Source organism: Salvelinus namaycush, chromosome 1, assembly GCF_016432855.1.
Source record: "Salvelinus namaycush isolate Seneca chromosome 1, SaNama_1.0, whole genome shotgun sequence".
Classification (NCBI taxonomy): Eukaryota; Metazoa; Chordata; class Actinopteri; order Salmoniformes; family Salmonidae; genus Salvelinus; species Salvelinus namaycush.
The window spans coordinates 40660244-40681571 of NC_052307.1; the positions used below are offsets into that span (position 1 = coordinate 40660244).

The following is a 21328-nucleotide window of genomic DNA, read 5'->3' on the forward strand; positions in this document are numbered from 1 at the left end:
TTATCCTTATAACTTCTGTGTTCAATTTTAAAACAATCGGTTCAAGGATATACACCTGGAGTATTTAAAGCAATTATTGGTACCATGATGGTCTTCAATTAATTGTTTTAATTTACACGAAGATTTACATTTTTCCATTCACCATAATTGGGGATCCTGTTTTCTGCTAACAATGCCTGCAGTACTGCGGTCAGCCTTCAACATCCATGGCTTCAATGAGATTAGGGGTTCTCCCTCTGGGAGGGAGGGACGGACACACAGACAGAGAGAGCAGAGGGCCACATGATTACGCACATACACTTTTTTTTTACACAGGCAGAAAAACACAGGGTGTACACAGGCAGAGACAGGAACACACACAGACACTCAACATCGTCATCATAATTCTTACGAGTTTCATCTTATTAAAGAGTTATATCTTCTTTCCAGACACAAAAATATATCAAAAACCTTGTTACCACTGTAGGGGGTTTACGTTAGTTTCAAGTTATATTGTTTTGTCCTTGTCGCCTCCTTTATTATTATTTTAATTTCATTTTTAAATGGGTATTAAATGGGTAATTGCAAACACCTGGTGTCCCAGGTCAAAATCAGTCCCTGATTAGAGAGGAACAATGAAAAAAATGCAGTGAAACTGTCTTCGAGGTCCAGAGTTGAGTTTGAGGGCGTTACGGTGTGAAAAACCGATAGGATATGTAGGAAGTATCCATAATAAAATCAAATTGTATTTGTCACATCCGCGGAATACAACCGTACAGTGAAACGCTTACTTACAAGCCCTTAACCAACAATGCAGTTAAGGAAGAAAAAAAATGAAATAACAAATAATTAAGGAGCAACAATAAAATAACAGTAGTGAGGCTATATTCAGGGGGTTCCAGTACAGAGTCAATGTGCGGGGGCACCGGTTAGTCGAGGTAATTGAGGTAATATGTACAGAACAGTCTATGACTAGTGTGGCTGGAGTCCTTGGCAATGTTTAGGGCCTTCCACTGACACCGCCTGGTATAGAGGTCCTGGATGGCAGGAAGCTTGGCCCCAGTGATGTACTGGGCCGTACGCACAACCCTCTGTAGTGCCTTGCGGTTGGAGGCCGAGCAGTTGCCATTCCAGGTGGTGATGCAACCAGTTAGGATCCTCTCGATGAGGACTCAGGCCAAATCTTTTCAGTCTCCTGAGGGGGAATAGGCTTTGTGTGCTGTCGTGTGCATGTTTTGTTAATCATCTGTATAATTACTATTTTTGGGATTCACAGACTTCACCCTCCCTACACCTCTGATGAATATAACAGGAGACCTGTTCGATCACCATGCACTGCAAAATCATTCTGGCTATGGATGCGGAGAACATCAACATCAACACACCAGGGGATATACCCATTGGACTTGGGGCTCTGCTGGGAGTTTACCTCATACTTGGATTTTTTATTCTGCTTTGCCACTAAAATCATTAAACACTGACAACTAAAATATTGTGTGACTGATAGTGTTATTATTATTCATAGTAATATGCATAACAACAATAACAATAATAATTAGGTGAGGGGGCTAGTTCAAAAATTAACCCCAAAAGGTTATTCAAAAAGGTTCTTCGAGGACCCATTAAAAGGGTTCGTCGAAGAACTTATAGGGGTTCCCCCACAGTTTCAATTTGAAGAAGGAGTCTCCAGGAACCTTTTCTTTTTAGAATGAAGCGTTACTCTGTTAAACTAAAGTCCAGTTCACACATACAACTTACATAATTACTGCTTTGCAAAACCTGTGAAAAATATCGGTTGAAACCTTTTTAAAAACATTGATTCATTCCACCACTGATATCAGAGTTAGGAATGGGTAAACTACTGGCAACTTCTCAGTTCATGGTCAGATTGTTCTGAACGAAATAGGCGCCATGTTTCTTACTGGCCTCTGCTGTTATAGACCTTACATAGAACAATAAATACACCCTTTAGCTATAGAAAAACATCATGTATTCAAACATCCTGCAATCATTCACTGGCCCTTCCGACATGCCAACAGGGAAAACACACTGAGTGTGTGTGTGTGTGTGTGTGTGTGTGTGTGTGTGTGTGTGTGTGTGTGTGTGTGTGTGTGTGTGTGTGTGTGTGTGTGTGTGTGTGTGTGTGTGAGAGAGAGAGAGAGAGAGAGTGTGAGAGTGCGCGTGCGGAGACCGTGTTTTTGTTTCCATGATTATAGGCTTGACAGTGAATCCAAATAAAGTATTCCAAATGTGTGTCTGTGTCTCTCTTCATTGCATCATCCTGGTCAGTCTCCCCTCTCCTCCTGTCTGTTGAGCTCAAACCTCTCCAGTAAGAGCTTCAAATAAAACCTGACGTAAGCCTCCCGCTCAATCTGGATAGACAGCTTCCACCAGATAAAAGAACACAGAGAGACAGAGAGAGACAGAGAGAGAGAGGTGAGAGAGAGAGAAAATAAAGGAGAGAGAAGAGTGCACGAGAGAGAGAGCATCAGTGATTTTACCCACGTGGTAGGTTTCAAAGCCACTCAGTGCACAAAACATTCTGAACACCTTGCTAATATTGAGATGCACTCCCTTTTGCACTCAGAACAGCCTCAGTCGGGGCATAGACTCTACAAAGTGTCTAAAGTGTTCAACTGGGATGCTGGCCTATGTTGACTCCAATTCTTCCCACAGTGTGTCATATTGGCTGAATGTCCTTTGGGTGGTGGAGCATTCTTGATAAAGATCCAAGCAGCGTTGCAGTTCTTGACACACTCAAACCAGTGCGCCTGGCACCCACTACCATACCGCATTCAAAGGTACTTAAATCTTTTGTCTTGCCCATTCACCCTCTGAATGGCATACATACACAATCCATGTCTCAATTGTCTCAAGACTTTAAAAATCCTTCTTTAACTGGTCTCCTCCCCTTCTTTTAGATGGATTTAACAAGTGACATGAATAAGGGATCATAGCTTTCACCTGGATTCACCCAGTCAGTACTAATGTTTTGTCCACTCAGTGTAAATGAGTGTGATAGAAGGAGATTGGGCAGAGGGTCCGAGATAGAAATGGAGAAAATTAATAAACCACATGCTCACTCAAGGGACACTTCACTTCCATCTCTCTTCCCTCTTTTTTTGCTCTCCTCCTGCTCCTCTCCTTCTCCTCCTCAGTAGAAATGTGTGATATGACGCAACGAGGCAACAACAGGTTGTAACAGTGCTGTTGGGTTGGTTCAACAACTGCTTCCCTGTCCTCCTTCTACCCACTTACACCGTTTGGTGTGTGTGTGTTCGGGAATAATTTGCGGATCTATGAATGCCGTTGTGCTAAGGGAGGTGTTTAGGGAAGCGGTTTAGATTAGTGTGTGTGTGTGTGTGTGTGTGTAAATATGCTCACGTGTGTATGAGGGAGTGCACAAGCATGCATTTGGGTCCGCATGAATGAATGAGTGGGTGCATATAGTACAGAGCCTTCAGAAAGTATTCACACCCCTTTCCCTTTTCCACATTTGTTGCGTTAGTCTGAATTTAAAATTGATTACATTTAGATTTTGTGTCATTGATCTACACACAATTCCGCATTATGTCAGTAGAAATTTGTTTGTAGAACATTTTTGAAATTCATTAAAAAAATTAAGCTGAAATGTCTATAGAGTCAATAAGTATTCAACCCCTTTGTTATGGCGTACCTAAATAAGTTCAGGAGTAAAAATTTGCTTAACAAATCACATAATAAGCTGCATGGAATCACTGTGTGTGCAATTATAGGGGTTAACATGATTTTTGAATGACTACCCCATCTCTGTACCCCACACAAACAGATAATTATAAGGTCCCTCAATTGAGTAGTGATTTTCAAGCACAGATTCAACCACAAAGACGTTTTTCAATGCCTCGCAAAGAAGGGCACCGATTGGTAGATGTGTAAACATTTTAAAAAAGCAGACGCCGACTGTCCCTTTGAGCATGGTGAAGTTATTAATTAGGCTTTGGATGGTATATCAATACACCCAGTCACTACAAAGATGCAGGCATCCTTCCCAAATCAGACGCTGGAGAGAGATTTCACCATGAGGCCAATGGTGATTTTAAAACAGTTACTGAGTTTAATGGTCGTGATATGCGAAAACTGAGGCTGGATCAACAAGGGCTGTGGCGGTCACGACATTTTGTAAGCCGGTTAATGTCATGCAAAAGATTGTCGGTATCATTGTAATTTACTGTTACATAAACATGTTTAGCATCTCCAGGCCTCCATGCATACAAGCAGCTGATATGCGCCTTTGGAACATCACATTTTAAAAAGTCTAATAAATCAATTGAATATACAACATCAAAATAAATCAACTTTATTTTAGGCAGGTCTAAAGAGACATGATATGAAAAAAATGTATTTCAGGAAGAACAGAATATGAGTTGGCCTACTGAATGTTATCTGGCTATGCACCATGCCATAGCCTTGCTCATTTAGCAGACAAGATATGCTTATGTCCCGTGCCATTCTTTTATATCATGTGGTTTTATAGTAAGACAACGTATAATTGAGGTTAGCGGAATAAAATAGAAAGGATATTTGTGCGAGTGCACATATGAAGTGGCTATGTGGAGCGTAAAAGTGATAATTTGAAACAGCTCTTATATGCTAGATTTAGAGTTATTTGGCAACTTTAGTTGTGAATGATACAAAGCTTAGAATGCCTTATATATGATATGGGTTAAAGGATGCGGCTATAGGCTGCACACACTGTTCTCTTTTCAAGTGATCACATTTTCACCCATCAGACTAAATTTAATCTTGTCTTTACTAATTTGTAAAAAAAAAAAAATGATTTAGAATGGCTCATTACCAAATGGGCAGGAACAGGGGCAGGAGAAAAAATACAAGTCATCTGTATGCACTGGAATGGCGAATGGAGGCCACTTTCCCGCCTGTAAATGTTTCACTCATGTCTGGAAGTTTATTCCGGTTAATTCACTCAACGCATCAAGCACTGTTTGAGGAGCATGCAGCCTTTTGCTGTGTGACAGGTGATATTCTGCACAAACTCTGTATGCCATAGGCTCCCCAACCCTGTTCCTGCAGCTACCCAGTCCTTAATTTGGGAAACCAAGTTAAATCTGTCCAGGAACATCAACAGTAACATGTTTTCACAACAAAACATATTTCATTAAACTGTTGACAGCCCTCTTTCTGCACGCTTTAGAAAGGAATGAGGGGAGAAGATGGAGACGCTCAGTGGTGAGATTTTCTGTAGCTAAAAGGTAATGTGTCAGCATATAAATTATGAAAATATTTTAAAAATGCCCTTTTACTAGGCTATTCAAAATAAATAAAAATTCACTTTAACTGTAGGCCAATTCTGAATTTGTTTAATTTAACCTACCAATTATGTACCAAAGACTTCAAATCATTTTTTAAATATTTTTCTGCCATGCTTAATAAGTCTAGGCTATAAATTGTGTAACAGCACAATCATTATTTTAATTCAGGTTTTATTTTGGACTTGGGCTTATATATAGGCCTATGATTATGCATAAACTCTAATATGCATATGATAGTTTTGAATTAATTATCACCTTAAAAAGCTCTGTCCATTTCATGTGCTAGGCTTTGAAATAACATCCACAACAACCATGTTTTACACTCAGTTTCAATCTACTGTTGAACTTCTTTCTTCAAATTGATCAATCATAGTGAGGTGAGTTTTAAAAGCACATACTGTTTTAATGATAAGTGTTTGATGTGATTTTCAATTGCATTTGCATTGATGTCAGAGTGGTTAGAGGGACAATAGAGCCCTGAGTACCAGGCCATTAGCGACCTGATGATCGTTAGCGAGTTGGATACTACTAACACGTGTCCAGAGTGCATAAAAGGAGATTACCGTGACTCAACAGTCATTTAGAATTTTACTGCGGTCATGGCTCATGACTGCCGGTGTGGCGGTAATACGGTCACTGCAACAGCCCTAGGATCAACAACATTGTAGTTACTCAACAATACTAACCTAAATGACAGAGTGAAAAGAAGTAATCCTGTACAGAATATAAATATTCCAAAACATGCATCCTGTTTGCAACATGGCACTTAAGTAATACTGAAAAAAATGTGGCTTGTCATCAGCAAGGACTAGGGAGTTTAAGATAAAAATAAACGGAATACAGCTAAGCACAGGCAAAATCCTAGAGGAAAACCTGCTTCAGTCTTCTTTTTAACAGACACTGGGAGACAAATTCACCTTTCAGCAGGACAATAACGTAAAACACAAGGCCAAATCTACACTGGAGATGCTTACCATGACAACATTGAATATTCCTATTTGACTTAAATTGGCATGAAAATCTATGGCAAGACTTGAAAATGGCTTTCTTGCAATGATCAACAACCAACTTCACAGAGCTTGAAGATTTAAAAAAAAGAATAATTGGGAAATATTGTACAATCCAGGTGTGCAAAGCTCTTAGAGACTTACCCAGAAAGACTCCCAGCTGTAATAGCTGCCAAAGGTGTCTAACATGTATTGTCTCAGGGGTGTGAATACCCATCTAAATCAAGAAATATTCGGGTTTGATTTTTCATTCATTTTTAGTAAATATTGACAGAGTATTTTGTGTATATCGTTACAACTAAAATCCCACTTTCTCACAACAAAATGTAGAAAAAGTCAAGGGGAGAAATACTTTCTGAAGGCACTGTATGTGTGCGTGGGTAGGCGTGTGGGTAAAGAGCGAGAGGGGGGAGGTCATGTATTTGCGATGGACTGGTTCATTAGAGTGATAATGATGATCAGGCACGCACACACGCACCACACACACTCCCATTACGAATATTCATAAACAGACATGCCCTCACATCTCCTCTTGCCCAAATACACATGCAAGCACACACATAGTTGTTTCTCACGCTGTGAGTTCCCTGAGGTCCCTGCACTGCCATTACTAATTCATCTCTAAACGTGTTGCTATGAAAGACCATCAGGCTGCTGAATATTCTATTCTATAGCTCTGCTCTGACATGCACATACGCATGGATGTGCGTGCACATACACATGCACCCATGCATGGCTAGTCACACAAATGCAGTAACACATATGCCAGAGCTCTACTTCGGTGAGAGCTACCTGGTACAGTGCGATTGATGTAGATGGACTGGGTGAAAACACACTGAGTTCTCTCTCTCTGCCTCTTTCTCTTACACTCGGCCAAACATGAACACCGAGGAGGATGCAATGGCTCTTTCTCTCTTTCTCACTCACCCCATCCCCCTCTCCTTCTCTGTTCCTCTCTTCCAATGATTGTGTATTCCATTTGAACTCCTACGAGTGAGTTGAATGCGAAGGCAGCGGCTTTAGCGGCTCACGGCCCTCCGCATTAAGGAATCAGGAATTATACAGACTGTGGAAATTCTTAACGGATTCAAACACAGCCGGGGACTTGTAATAAAAGAAAAATATAAACTTGGCAAATTGTGCGTTGAGATAACGTATGGTGGGATAGATAGAGAGAGAGAGGAGAGAGAAGGAAGGAAGGACAGAAAGTAGTATCATTAAGTAATTTTCACTCTACCATGACATAACAGAGTAGAATTAGGGCTTTTCATAGGGTATTCTACTATGGTATTCATTCCCATAGAGAATCACTTCACTTCAGTAAAGCCATACTAATCAAGACAGACAGTCTTGGACGCATCAGCCCTGGCGGCAGGTAGACTAGCAGTTAAGAGTGTCATTACAGTAACCGAAAGGTTGCTGGCTCGAATCCCCAAGCCAACTAGTTGAAATATCTTGAGCAAGTCACTCTGGATAAGAGAGTATGCTAAATGACTAAAATGTAAAATGAGTACATGTGTTCTTGAAAATAACACACTTTAATACAGGGGTTAGGTCATTCAATCTCAAAGACACACATAGGGACACTCCCTCCCACTCCTCCCCTCCCCAGGACCCCCCAGCGCTCTGCACTATTCTGACTCAGCAGCCAGCTTTCCTCCGAGCGATATTGGTCTGTGTGTGTGGGGGGAGAGAAACTGGAGCAAGCTGTGGCAAGAGAAAGCTTGCTTCTCTTCTCCCAGAGAAGAGTTTAATTCTGAGTGATTGGTTCACGAAGGCAGCAGCATCACGCCGGCTCTCGTATGTAGAGCAGCAAGAGACCAATGACCAACCATTACAGTCGCCTGCTTGGTTGCAATACAATATGGAGGGAGCAGACTTGATTGACAAAGGACTAAATGGTTCAAAATGAATACATTTATCGATCAGAATAGATTGAATATTGATTTTGAGGATATGTTCTGACGGTTGACTCTGATGATTCCTGCACAGGCCACACAGTACCCACTAGTCTGAATATAGGTTAACTGTAGGTGGCATTGGACAAAATTGTCTGCTAGTGCTAGACGACCACATTACCTTAGAAAGTGTATGAGGGGCTGCTGCTGTTCTCTGGGCTCAGAGTGGGTCTACAGCCCACTCCGCTGCTTCATGACTGGAAGAGATGATGGGGGAAAACCTGAGGGAACACAGAATGGGAGAGGATATGCTTAAAGAATGTGGTCAAAAACACTTACATATCACATACCCTAAATACAGTCAGACTCCTGATAAATGCATTGGTGCTTCAAAATGTTGTGAAATTGTTTGCACTTATCCAATGCGCACTTATCAAGGAGTTGGCTGTATAGCCTAGTTGTGACTCTCCCCAGACCTGCGTTCAATGAATATTGGAATGCATTTGGATATTTAAAAAATATATATTTATTAAACTAGGCAAGTCAGTTTAGAACAAATTCTTATTTACAATGACGGCGTACCCAGACGACGCACCGATTATTTGAAAATACTCAAATACACAGAAAATAAGTACATAATCAATTTTAACCCAGATCTGATTTTCTCAAGTTGTTAAAGCAAAATATTTCTGCACATAGGGGAAACACTGGTTTTATTCTGTGTTACAGCATTAAAAAATATATATATTTTTTCATTTTTATTTAATCGCAACCGAAAACCATGATTTAAAAAAATGTATGGAACCGAAACGACCTCAAAAAGTGCTAATCGCTCAGACTAGAGTATAGTGCAGTCCTATCATACACTGAGTTGACAGGTGGTGGAACATTCTCATCCACAAAGACACAAGAACAACCCCGTTCTGGCACCTAGCTAGAGTCTGGTCATGTAGTCAGTGGCCAAACACAATAACACGTTATGAACACCCACCCAGACAACATCAGCCAAGAGAAAAGAGACTATTATTCAACCAAGGACCCCTGACCTCTTACTCAGAGAACTAGTTCCTCTTTTCTCCAAACGACTTATTCCTGTTAGATACCACAAGCCTCAGGATAAGGTTTGGTATAAAAAGATTGAAAAATAAAGGAGGGGATAAAATTGTATTGTGCTTCTTGTGAGTGTTGCTGCATGATTTATAACAAAAACTGACGCAGGAGGCAGGAGCCTCGAGAAAGTTAAGCCCTCAACTCTTCTCCTCAGAGAGACAGTGAGAGAGAAAGAGAGAGATAGAGGGGAGAAGAGGAGGAGGATGATAGTGGTCAAAGGGCAAGAGAGGGAACGAGGAAAAGAGAGGGGGTCCTATATTGGGTGATGTAACTAACAGAGCTAGGTCAGAGAAGGCCTCGTAGCCAATGGCAGGAGATGGCCTTCAGACACTGTTATTGGTGTGTGACCGTGTGTCAGACTGTGTGTGTGCGCGCGCGCGCGCGCGCGCGAGTGATCTATGTGCAGGACAGACAGTGTACCCGCACAGACGTCTTACAGACACTTATTGGCTAACAGAGACACAGCCTGGCTGAATGTGTCTGAGTGAGGACAGATAGGGAAGAGACAGCCTCTGGCTGCCATGAGCCATTTTACAGGAAAGAAGGATGGTGTGTGTGTGTCAGTGTCTTCGTTAGGGCCACAGAGACAGTTTTTTTTTTTTGACATGGCCTACTTTGTGAATTGAAGCAATTGTACATGAGATGGCTTGTTAAACATTTTTGTAGCTGGCACCTTGCATCTATCATTCAAACCGACTGGTCGTTCGTTTGATTGGCATCGTTGTCAGCCAACCCCTCTGGGTAGTTAGCTCGATTGGCAACGTCCGTTTGGGCAGGTTGCTATGGGCAGGCAAGCACTGCTAGTGCTGCTGCTGACAGTGATAGTGCTGTCAATGGTGCTGAATATAGTGCATCAATCATCAATACTCATCAAGCAGAAATACAGTCTACACTTGTAGCGTACTGCCAGACCATTTTACAGAAAAGGCAATTATTGTAATCATAACACTGACAATTTATTTATTTCAATCACCCACTAGATGATGCTATGCAAGCTCTTCCCTTTTGCTAGCTGGAGAGACACCAAACCAGTTGAATTTCATTTCGTTTGTCTTGTTATTCGATTGAAACGTCTTTGCATATTTCTTATTTTTTTTCACCTTTATTTAACCAGGTAGGCTAGTTGAGAACAAGTTCTCATTTACAACTGCAACCTGGCCAAGAACAAAGCAAAGCAGTTCGACACATACAACAACACAGAGTTACACATGGAATAAACAAACATACAGTCAATAATACAGTAATACAGTCAATAATATATATAAAAAGTATGCTAAAGCATTATTTTGCCAGCATCAGAAAAGCTGTCTATCCTGACACGTTCATATGGGCCAGTGGAGATCGCTATTCAAAATTGAAACAATGATGCAAAGGTGAGGAGGCAAACAGCAACATTTGTACAAGCCCCCGTTGTTGCAAACCAAATGTTAGGCTAGAAGTAAGGAGAAATAATGTCTAGATGCTTTTCACAGTTGTGAGATCAAGTTAACAAATTGCCTGGCTGGGCTGATGGGACAGTGGATGCACAGGGATCATACTCAGAACAGGAAACAAGTAGCCTATTGTTGTGTTATAGGCCTACCTGTTGTAAAACAGCTTTCTTTTTTAAAGCACGGCTTAAAATGCGTCTCAACCAATCACAAAGCATTTTTGACCAATGCTTGTTTTTTTACACACCTGTACCAACACATGATGTAGGCATACAGTTGATTACAGCATGTAACCAAACATGGCAGTTAACTCTGAGTCCTGTTTTGGTGCAAGCTGGGATTTTATAGAAGTGACTCATCTCAGATAGGGTGAATAATAACACACACAGTCTCCTGCTACAAAGCAGGATTTTTTTGATTTTCAGAGCAGTCTGAGCAGCTCACATCTCAACAGCTTAGTGACACTGTGAACATAATATGCCTATTCTATGAAGATTCATGGCAAATCATGGGAGTTAGGCTAAAATAGATCTCATAAAACGTGCTGCTCTAGGATCAGTTTTGCCTTTTAGATCATGATGAATACACGGTGGACCTGATCCTAGATCAGCACAACTACTTTGACGCACTGCATTTATGAATACAGGCCCTGCCCCACTACTTCTACCCAATAAAGGCCCACCTCTACAGTTCACTTTCCCTTTACAGTAATATACATATACTATGAGTGAAAGCTTCACCAGGGATTAATATAGCTACTAATAGTGTGTGTGTGTGTGTGTGACTCGTTTCAGGAAACTAGGCGTATGCCGCACGTCACTACTTCACAGGAGAGGCATTTGAACGTAAACATTTATTTTTTATCAAAATGCTTTTTTAGGCAGGAATCCCTTCTGGAATGTGAACTTTCATGAATCTTAATAACAAACGTGTATTCCATCCATAAATACAATTGTTAAATTACGAGCCTAGTTAAATTGCAAGCCTAGTTGGTTTAGCCACGGAAAAAGACAGGAATCTTCCCGCTAGCCATGATACAAACAAAACAGAGTTAAATGGTTAGTCTGCCGTGAAGCGTTCATCCATGTATAAAAGGTAAGAGTCTAGCTACATTTTCAGATAGTAATTCCTAATTTTGTCAGAAAGTCGTTTTTATTGCAAGTTAAAAAGTACTGTTAGTTAACTAGCAAACGATAGCTTGCTGGCTCGCTAGCTAACGTTACTTGTATGATCTGTGTAGTAATATTATTCAAATCAGAAATATTTGCATTGCTAGTTATAGCCCAATGTTAACTAGCTAATATTGAACCTAGTTTGTTAGCTTTAGCTACCTGCAGATTCACACAACAGCTATGACAATCAGTTTGTATTGGTAGTAGTATGAGTTGGGATTATGCCAGTTCATTGTTTAGCTAGCTAGCTACATGTCTAAACAAGACTCCACTTTGGCCAGATTATTACATGACCCATCAAATTAGCCAGTTGTGTCTGGTGGTGATTACGGATTATCGATTGTATTTCATGAACATGTGTACATGTCTAGACAATAGTGACCCATCCACTAAGCTAGATGTAGCTGGGGGGGGTGGTTATTGCATTTTCTTCACATGACCCATCAATTTAGACAAGTGTGTCGGGTAAGCGTAAACTAATAATGATCAAATATTTATATCTGGACACTTTCTGTTTTTGATATTGCAAGTAACCACTTCACTGTACCGTTTACACATTCTGTATCCTATGCATGCAACAGATAAACACATTTTATTTGATATAGCATGTGTTTACCACATGGCCTCATGTGAATCCTTAAATAGATGGGTGGGGTTAAGGCTTAAGAGGGTGTGAACGATGCTGAATGGGTGTAGACAAAGAGCTCTCTAGTAGGTGTACCAAAATATTCAAGGGTCATTTTCTCAAAAGTGGGGTGTCAAGTTTATCAACATTCAAAGCAGAATTACTTTCCCATTGTTCCTCAACTGCAGTGTATGACATATAACTTTCTAACTGTGAGTCTCTACTTTTCTCCAATGTAAAAAAAAAAAAACTATTTCAAATGCTGCTACATAAGACCAAATCGAGGCGGTCGGTCACATATATGATCCATCTAAGTAGCAATATGCAATATTCAGTCCTGGCCCAGCTTAAAAAAGTAGCTGCTCTGGCAAGGCTCTAGGGACTGCTCCATGTTCTTTAACACCTCCCATGCAACACCTCTTCTCTGGGAGCATAGGCACTCACACACTCAATAATAAACACACACGGTCTCACTCACACAAACTTTAAACTTACCGGGCCACTATCCCCCTCCATCTCTCACCCTGAGGAAAGTGTAGTTGGATATTAAAGCCATAGAGCTTCTTTAGGGTCAGAGAAAAGATGCCCTCTCAATTCCAAGTGGAGGTCATTTGTTGAGATCAATATGGCTGTGGTCATCATTTTGGAATACAGGGTGTGTTATCCTGTGCTTGTGCTGTATGTGTTTGCATGTGTGAATAAGTGCAAGACTAGTCAAACGGATGCACAGTACACCCACATACAACAATGTGATTGGCTGAATGCGGTTTGTGTGTGTGTGTGTGTGTGAGTAAGCGCAAGACATGATCTCAAACGTAGCGTACACACACCAACATGAATGAAACAAACAAGCAAAGTGCCCTATCACTCCACACCCAATGGAGTAAATATTTAAACAAATCACTCACAGCTAGTTTTACACATTCAGTTGAGAATGTGTCCCAGTGCCATTCACAGTGGATCATTACACATTTAAAGAATCGGGGAGTGCGAGAAGGGATGGAGGAGAGAGGGATTTTAGAGGGAGAGTGGGGGGGGGTATGGATGGATGGAAGGCAGTGGGAGAAAGTGGAGGAAGCAAGAGAGAGAGATAGCGATATGGATGGAAAGAAAAAAAGACCACGCCATCATACCTGATCAAGCACCTATGACAGGCAGGCAGCCGTAAACAGCTGAGTCAATAGGGAGTGAAGTGTGAGGCGGGGTGCTACTATAATTACAATGCTACTACAGTATTGCTGCTCCTCATAGAGTAGTAAAAATACACTGACCCTTACTCTAGTCTAGGCCCATTTGATCTGTGTCTAATCTAAAAACGGTAGCCTAACCTTAGTGTCAGGACACACTGGGTGAAAGGGGTCCATATCAGGGGATATCTTTACATGACACATTTTTTATATTCGAGAGCCTTAAAACTCAACTCTGGACCTCGAAGCCAGTTCCACTAAATGTTTTCATTGTTCCCTCTTATCAGGGACTGATTTAGACCTGGGACACCAGGTGTGTGCAATTAGAACAGAAAACCAGCAGGCTCTGGACCACGTAGGGTAAGAGTTGAATACCCGTTAATGAGAATACAGAACATTTCCATAGTTGCAGTTTTGTGGATGTGCACCATATCCTGACAAATTCTGAATCTAGATGTGTCTTTTAGACTGTACTTTACTGTATGTAAAGTGCTATAAAGTCTACACCCCTTTGAACTTTTTTCACATTGTTGTGTTACAAAGTGCGATTGAATTAGACGTAATTGTAATTTTTTGTCATTGATCTACACAAAATACTCCATAATGTCAAAGTGAAAAGAAAATCACAATTATACAAATTAATAAAAATGTAATTAATAAAATAGTTGCATAAGTATTCACTCCCTTTTTTAGGCAAGTCTAAATTAGTTCAAAAGTCAAGTTTGGCTTAACTCACATAATTATATGGCATGATTTTTTTATGTTCCTCATACATACAGTGCCTTCAGGAAGTATTCAGACCCCTTGACCTTTTCCGCATATTGTTTTGTTACAGCCTTATTCTAAAATTGTTTAAATTATTTTTTCCCCCTTATCCACACACACACACACACACACACACACACACACACAATACCCCATCATGACAAAGCAAAACAAGGTTTTTAGAAATGTTAGCTAACTTACCATAAAAAAACAGGAAATATCACATTTACATAAGTATTCAGTGCCTTTACTCAGTACTTTGTTGAAAACACATGACATATTTTGGTAGTTTCTCCCATTCTCCTCTGAAGATCCGCTCAAGCTGGATGGGGAGCATTGCTCCACAGCTATTTTCAGGTCTCTCCAGAGAAGTTCGATCGGGTTCAAGTCCGGACTCCGGCTGGGCTACGCAAGGACATTCAGAGACTTGTCCTGAATCCACTCCTGCGTTGTCTTGGCTGTGTGCTTAGGCTCATTGTCCTGTTGGAAGGTGAACCTTCGCCCCCAGTCTGAGGTCCTGAGCAGGTTTTCATCAAGGAGCTCTCTGTACTTTGCTCTGTTCATCATTCCCTCGATCCTGACTAGTCTCCCATTCCCTGCCACAGAAAAACATCGCCCCAGCATGATGCTGCCACCACCATGCTTCACCGTAGGGATGGTGCCAGATTTCCTCCAGGCGTGTTAATTGGCATTCATGCCAAAGAGTTCAATCTTGGTTTCATCAGACCAGAGAATCTTTTTTCTCATGGTCTGAGAGTCTTTAGGTGCCTTTCGCAAAATCCAAGCGGGCTGTCGTGCCTTTTACCGAGGAGTGGCTTCCGTCTGGCCCCTCTACCATAAAGGCCTGATTGGTGGAGTGCTGCAGAGATGGATGTTCTTCTGGAAGGTTCTCCCATCTCCACAGAGGAACTCTGGAGCTCTGTCAAAATTACCATCGGGTTCTTGGTCACCTTGCTGGAGTGGGAACACTAGGAACACTGAGACATTTTCAGCATGTTGCAACAGTGAAATATAGTTATAAACAGTTTTCTATAAACAAGGTCTAAACCAAGGCCCTTCCGACCCAATTGCTCAGTTTGGCCGGGCGGCCAGACTTCCATTTAAGAATGATGGAGGCCACTGTGTTTTTGGGGACCTTCAATGCCACAGACATTTTTGGGTACCCTTCCCCAGATCTGTGCATCAACACAAACCTGTCTCGGAGCTATAAGGACAATTCCTTCGACCTCATGGCTTGGTTTATGCAGTGACATCCACTGTCAACAGTGGGGCCTTTTCTAGACAGTTGTGTGGCTTTCCAAATCAGGTCCAATCAATTGAATTTACCACAGGTGGACTCCAATCAAGTTGTAGAAACATCTCAAGGATGATCAATGGAAACAGGATGCACATGAGCTCAATTTTGAGTCTCCTAGCAAAGGGTCTGAATACTTATGTAAGTAACGTTTCTGTTATTTTGAATACATTTGGTAAAATGTATATAAACCTGTTTTCGCTTTGTCATTATGGGGTATTGTGTGTAGATAGCTGAGGATTTTTAAATCAATTTATCCATTTTAGAATAAGACTATAATATAATTTGGAAAAAGTCAAGGGGTCTGAATACTTTCCTAAAGCACACACTCACATTCACAACATATTGAGAGAATGGCGCCGGAGGGGATAGCTGCCGTTTTATGGGCTCTTACCCAACTATGTTGTTTTGTTTGTAACTTATTTTGTACTTCTTATGAACGAAAAGAGCTTATTGACATGAGAACAGCGACTACTCACCTTGAAGTGGATGAAGAATATTTCTTTAATGAGTCGGACGAGAGGGATTTACAACAGACATCTGACGAGGCCCTCATCCCCGTCATTCGCAGGAGAAAAAGACGGAGATATTGCGGAAAGAGATTGGGGTGCCTTGTAAGGATCCGGCGACGAGTAGCTAATCTGCCATCGGTACAATCTCTGGATAATAAAGTGGACAAACTACAAGCACAGAGTTGAAGTCGGAAGTTTACATACACTTAGGTTGGAGTCATTAAAACTCGTTTTTCAACCACTCCACAAATTTCTTGTTAACTTCTTTGGGATAGGGGGCGGTATTTTGACGTCCGGATGAAAAGCGTGCCCAAAGTAAACTGCCTGCAGCTCAGGCCCAGAAGCTAGGATATGCATATAATTGGTAGATTTGGATAGAAACACTCTAAAGTTTCTAAAACTGTTAAAATAATGTCTGTGAGTATAACAGAACTGAAATGGCAGGTGAAACCCCGAGGACAAACCCCCCCCCCAAAAAATAATTCATCCAACCACTGATTTCAATGGCTGGCACTTTTATAATAGGGCGAAATCGTGCCCGATTGCAGTTCCTAGGGCTTCCACTAGACGTCAACAGTCTTTAGAAAGAGTTTCAGGCTGTTTTTTGGAAAAATGAGGGAGAGGTAGTTTTTCTAGGGGCTCCCATTTTGGCTGTAGTGTTTCCATGCGCATGGCCGAGATAAACAAAAAGAACGCGCTGTCACCGGTAAAGACAATAACGATTTTTGAAATCTGACACCTTGGCTGGATTAACAACAAGTTAAACTTTTATTTGATGTATTGCACTTGTGATTTCATGAAAGTTTTATATTTATAGTAATTCAATTTGAATTTGCCGCTCTACCGTCCCACCTATCCCAAAGAAGTTTTAACAAACTATAGTTTTGGCAAGTCGGTTAGGACATCTACTTTGTGCATGACACAAGTAATTTTTCCAGCGGTATGACGGCTGCGTGGTCCCATGGTGTTTATACTTGCGTACTATTGTTTGTACAGATGAACGTGGTACCTTCAGGCATTTGGAAATTGCTCCAAATTGCTCTGAGGTCTTGGCTGATTTCTTTTGATTTTCCCATGATGTCAAGCAAAGAGGCACTGAGTTTGAACGTAGATCTTGAAATACATCCACAGGTACACCTCCAATTGACTCAAATGATGTCAATTAGCCTATCAGAAGCTTCTAAAGCCATGACATCATTTTCTGGAATTTTCCAAGCTGTTTAAAGGCACAGTCAATTTAGTGTATGTAAACGTCTGACCATTGGAATTGTGATACAGTGATTTATAAGTGAAATAATCTGTCTAAACAATTGTTGGAAAAATTACTTGTGTCATGCACAAAGTAGATGTCCTAATCGACTTCCCAAAACTATAGTTTGTTAACAAGAAATTTGTGGAGTGGTTGAAAAACAAGTTTTAATGACTCCAACCTAAGTGTATGTAAACTTCTGGCTTCAACTGTAAGTAGTTTTTTGGGGTATCTGCACTTTAATTTACTATTTATATTTTTGACTACTTTTACTTCACTAGACTCTTTTTACTCCATACATTTTCCATGACACCCAAAAGTACTCGTTACATTTTGAATGCTTAGCAGGACAGGAGAATAGTTCAATTCACGCACTTATCAACCGAACATCCCGTATTGCCTCTGTTCTGGTTGACTCACTAAACATACATGCTTCGTTTGTAAATTATGTCTAAATGTTGGAGCGTGCCCGTGGCTTTCCGTAATAATAAAAAAATGCTGCAATCTGGTTTGCTTAATATAAGGATCTAGAAATTATTTATATTTCTACTTTTGAGACTTAAGTATATTTTAAACCAAATACTTTTAGACTTTTACTCAAGTAGAATTTTACTGGGTGACTTACCTTAGTAGAAAATGACTCAAGTAAAAGTCTGTTTAGGAGGGAAAAGAAAGAGTGAGAGAGGAGAAGAGAGGGAGGATAGAGGAGAGAGAGAGAGAGGATAGGAGAGAAAAGAAAGAAAGACGGAGAAGGAAAGAGTGAGAGAGAGGAGAAGAGTGGGAAGGAAGGGGGAGAGGGAAGGATGGAGGAGGAGGGTGGGAGAAAGGAGGGATGCAAGATTTGGGATTGGATCTCAAAGTCCAAAGTAGCACCTCCTCTCCCTCTCCACGTCTCCTCTCTCTGGGTAGAGGATGCAACATTTAATTATTGAGATGCATCCAGTCAGAGTATCCATAGGGCACTGATAGTGGGCTGTAGGGTCTTCTATTTCAAGATCTACTATAGCCTCCTCCATGTTGTTCTTTTTTTCTTATTCATCTACTTACTGTCTATTGATTAGCTTTGCTGCTTTACATTTCTTCTGCACTGTTGATGGCGAGCGGCAACTAAGCATTTCTCTGTACCGTTTACACCCGCTGTTTCCTGTGCACATGATGAATCAACTTTGATTCCATTTTTGATTTCATCAACAGCCTACACGACCACACACATACATACACACTGCACAAGGGCAAGGCAGTAGATAGGAGTTCTGATTTCTGAGCATCTACTACCACCTCTGCTTAGCTGAATCACTGGCCTGACATACACACGATGGCGTGGGATTTGAAGACGACTTTTGCAAAAACACTCAATCTGTGTTTCTTGGAGTTGTGTGCTTCAACAACTAGTCATTTTCCCCAGGAGAGCAAGAGGGGGGGGGAACATCTACTTCCACCCCAGGGCTGGAGCTAACCTAGATTTCTCTTTCCAACTTGAATATACAAAATACATAAGTGCCCCGTGTGTAGGGAGTGAAGGGGAGGCTTTATGGTTTCTCTGAGCCTGCCCTCTCGCTCACCCTGCTCCTTTAATTATAGTTTACAGTCAGAGGCAGATGCAGGGCGAAGGGGAGCACATCTCTGCTCCAAAAGTCTCACACACAGTCACGCACAAGCAGACACACACACACACACACAGATGCAGTTATTCTGATAAATGACAATAGAAATGCAGCCAGCCTTGACTGTCATCCTCTAAACTTTGTCATTTTCCACTGGCATCACACACACACACACACACACACACACACACACACACACACACACACACACAGCACGCTAATCTGTTCACTCACTGACACACTTATTCCAGTTCAGTGTAACAGCTCACGCCAACACAAACACATCTCTCTTACTCCGCAAGTGAAGTACTAGAACGCACCCAGCATTGGAAAAGGTGCTTGGGGATTGGGAATAGCGCTGTGACTGTAATTGAATAACCGTGTAACTGATTTATGGATGAAGACCGCCATGAAAATTTAAATAACCGTCAAAACCTTTTAAATAGGCCTTTTATTCATTTGTATTAACTTTATTTTCACATAGATAAACTTCACCTAATAGCGGGAGTGTTTACTAATTATTATAAGCAATTGATTTGCTCATATAGTCTGTCCATTAAATGGTCTATAACTCCTCGTCTTTCCAACTGTCGTTTGATGCTCGAGAAGCTAATCCGCTAGATGCTAGCCTATAGGCCAGGGCTCTCCAACCATGTTCCTGGAGAGCTACCCTCCTGTAGGTTTTCAATCCAACCCCAGTTGTAACTAACCTGAATCAGTTTATCAACCAGCTAATTATATCGAATCAGGTGCGCTAGATTAGGATTGGAGCGAAAAACCACAGGATGGAAGCTCTCCAGGAACAGGGTTGGAGAGCCCTGCTTAGGCTACGGCACTTCAGTAAAACAAATAGTTTGATGTGTAGACTTTATTTTATACAATGCAGATTCTTATTGCTTGCTAGTAAATAAATTGATATTTAAAAAAAAAAGTTGGATGTGTCTGCCTATTCATTAATTATTCAACAGCAGTCGATAAGGTTGTTCACGCTTGAAGGCCTAGAATGTGCTAATGTTGTGTCAAATGGACAATGTGCCAATCCTATCCAACCTGGTATGGTATAATTTGATACGGAATCTTTTCTTAATTTATAGACTAATCAACGCTGATAAATACTATAGGGGAAGGGGATACCTAGTCGTTTCGGTTGAATGCAAATGAATGCATTCAACCGAAATGTGTCTTCCGCATTTAACCCAACCCCTCTGAATCAGGGGGGATGCCTTAATCGACGTCCACGTCACCGGTGCCCGGGGTGCAGTTGTTGCTCAGGGGCACCTTGCCGGCTTGGAGATTCAATTTCATCTTCATGCCTATCACAGCTGTCTCTATATATCCTTCTTAAAAATGTCTACTGATTAAGCATTATCCTATAATTTTGGGGGGATATCGTACAGAAAGGATTTGAAGCTAAGGCAAGGTTTTTAATACATTTTTGGGAAAGGACAAATGTGATTTGGTTATGTATCTGAGTGAGTCGGCTTTGATTGATGGATGGTCCTTTTAGGTGGGTGTGCGTGTATGAGTTTGCTAATATCGCCATTCAGAAAGTTTCCTAAAGTAGGCCTAGCTTGTCTGGATTTCATCTTTGACCACAGGTGCCAGTTTTGCATTTCCGCTCTCATTAAATGGGTTGCAACTGAATGATCCGTCGCCAAGCTCCTTTCATGATTCATCCTATAGGATGCATAGCCTATAAACAAATATTTTAAGAAGCATATTTTTCCAATAGTATATGATTTTTCTCCCATTGCTGCGTCCTCTCTAGCCACTTTGAACATCATATTGCCACAGAGAATGACCACAGCAGCGTTATGCAAACTGATGAGAAAAGTAGAGGGAAAAACACATCGGACTTGTTGCGTCAAATAATCAGAATCTGTATTTTTCAGAATTCCTCTCCAATCTGACATTTCTTAATTTGTAAACTATTATAATATGTAGGTAATGTAGGTAATAATAACTTAAATAATAATAATGAAATGCTACTGATATTAACGAAGTGTAAAGGTAATAGTAAAGTTGCAGAAAAAAGCCACGTGTTTATTTTTAACCCAACAGTTATGTCGATGACTGTGTACATTGGCCTGGCTAATTACCGTAACCTAAAATTCCAAAACGGCTCTGATTGGGATGAAGTCAAAACTGTAGGCTATGATGATCGTGTGTGTGTGTACTGCCTGTTTG

At 41.0% G+C, this 21328-nt stretch overlaps 1 protein-coding gene across 2 annotated transcripts in view; it reads right to left on the bottom strand.

The window, feature by feature from the left end:
* Nucleotides 1–21328, bottom strand: part of taok3a (TAO kinase 3a) — a 99575-nt gene that overhangs the window by 36312 nt on the left and 41935 nt on the right. For both annotated transcript variants that reach the window (XM_038988461.1, XM_038988468.1), the window contains exon 2: nt 8375–8474. The gene's annotated coding sequence lies outside the window, so the exon portion shown is untranslated. The remainder of the gene's footprint in view (nt 1–8374; nt 8475–21328) is intronic.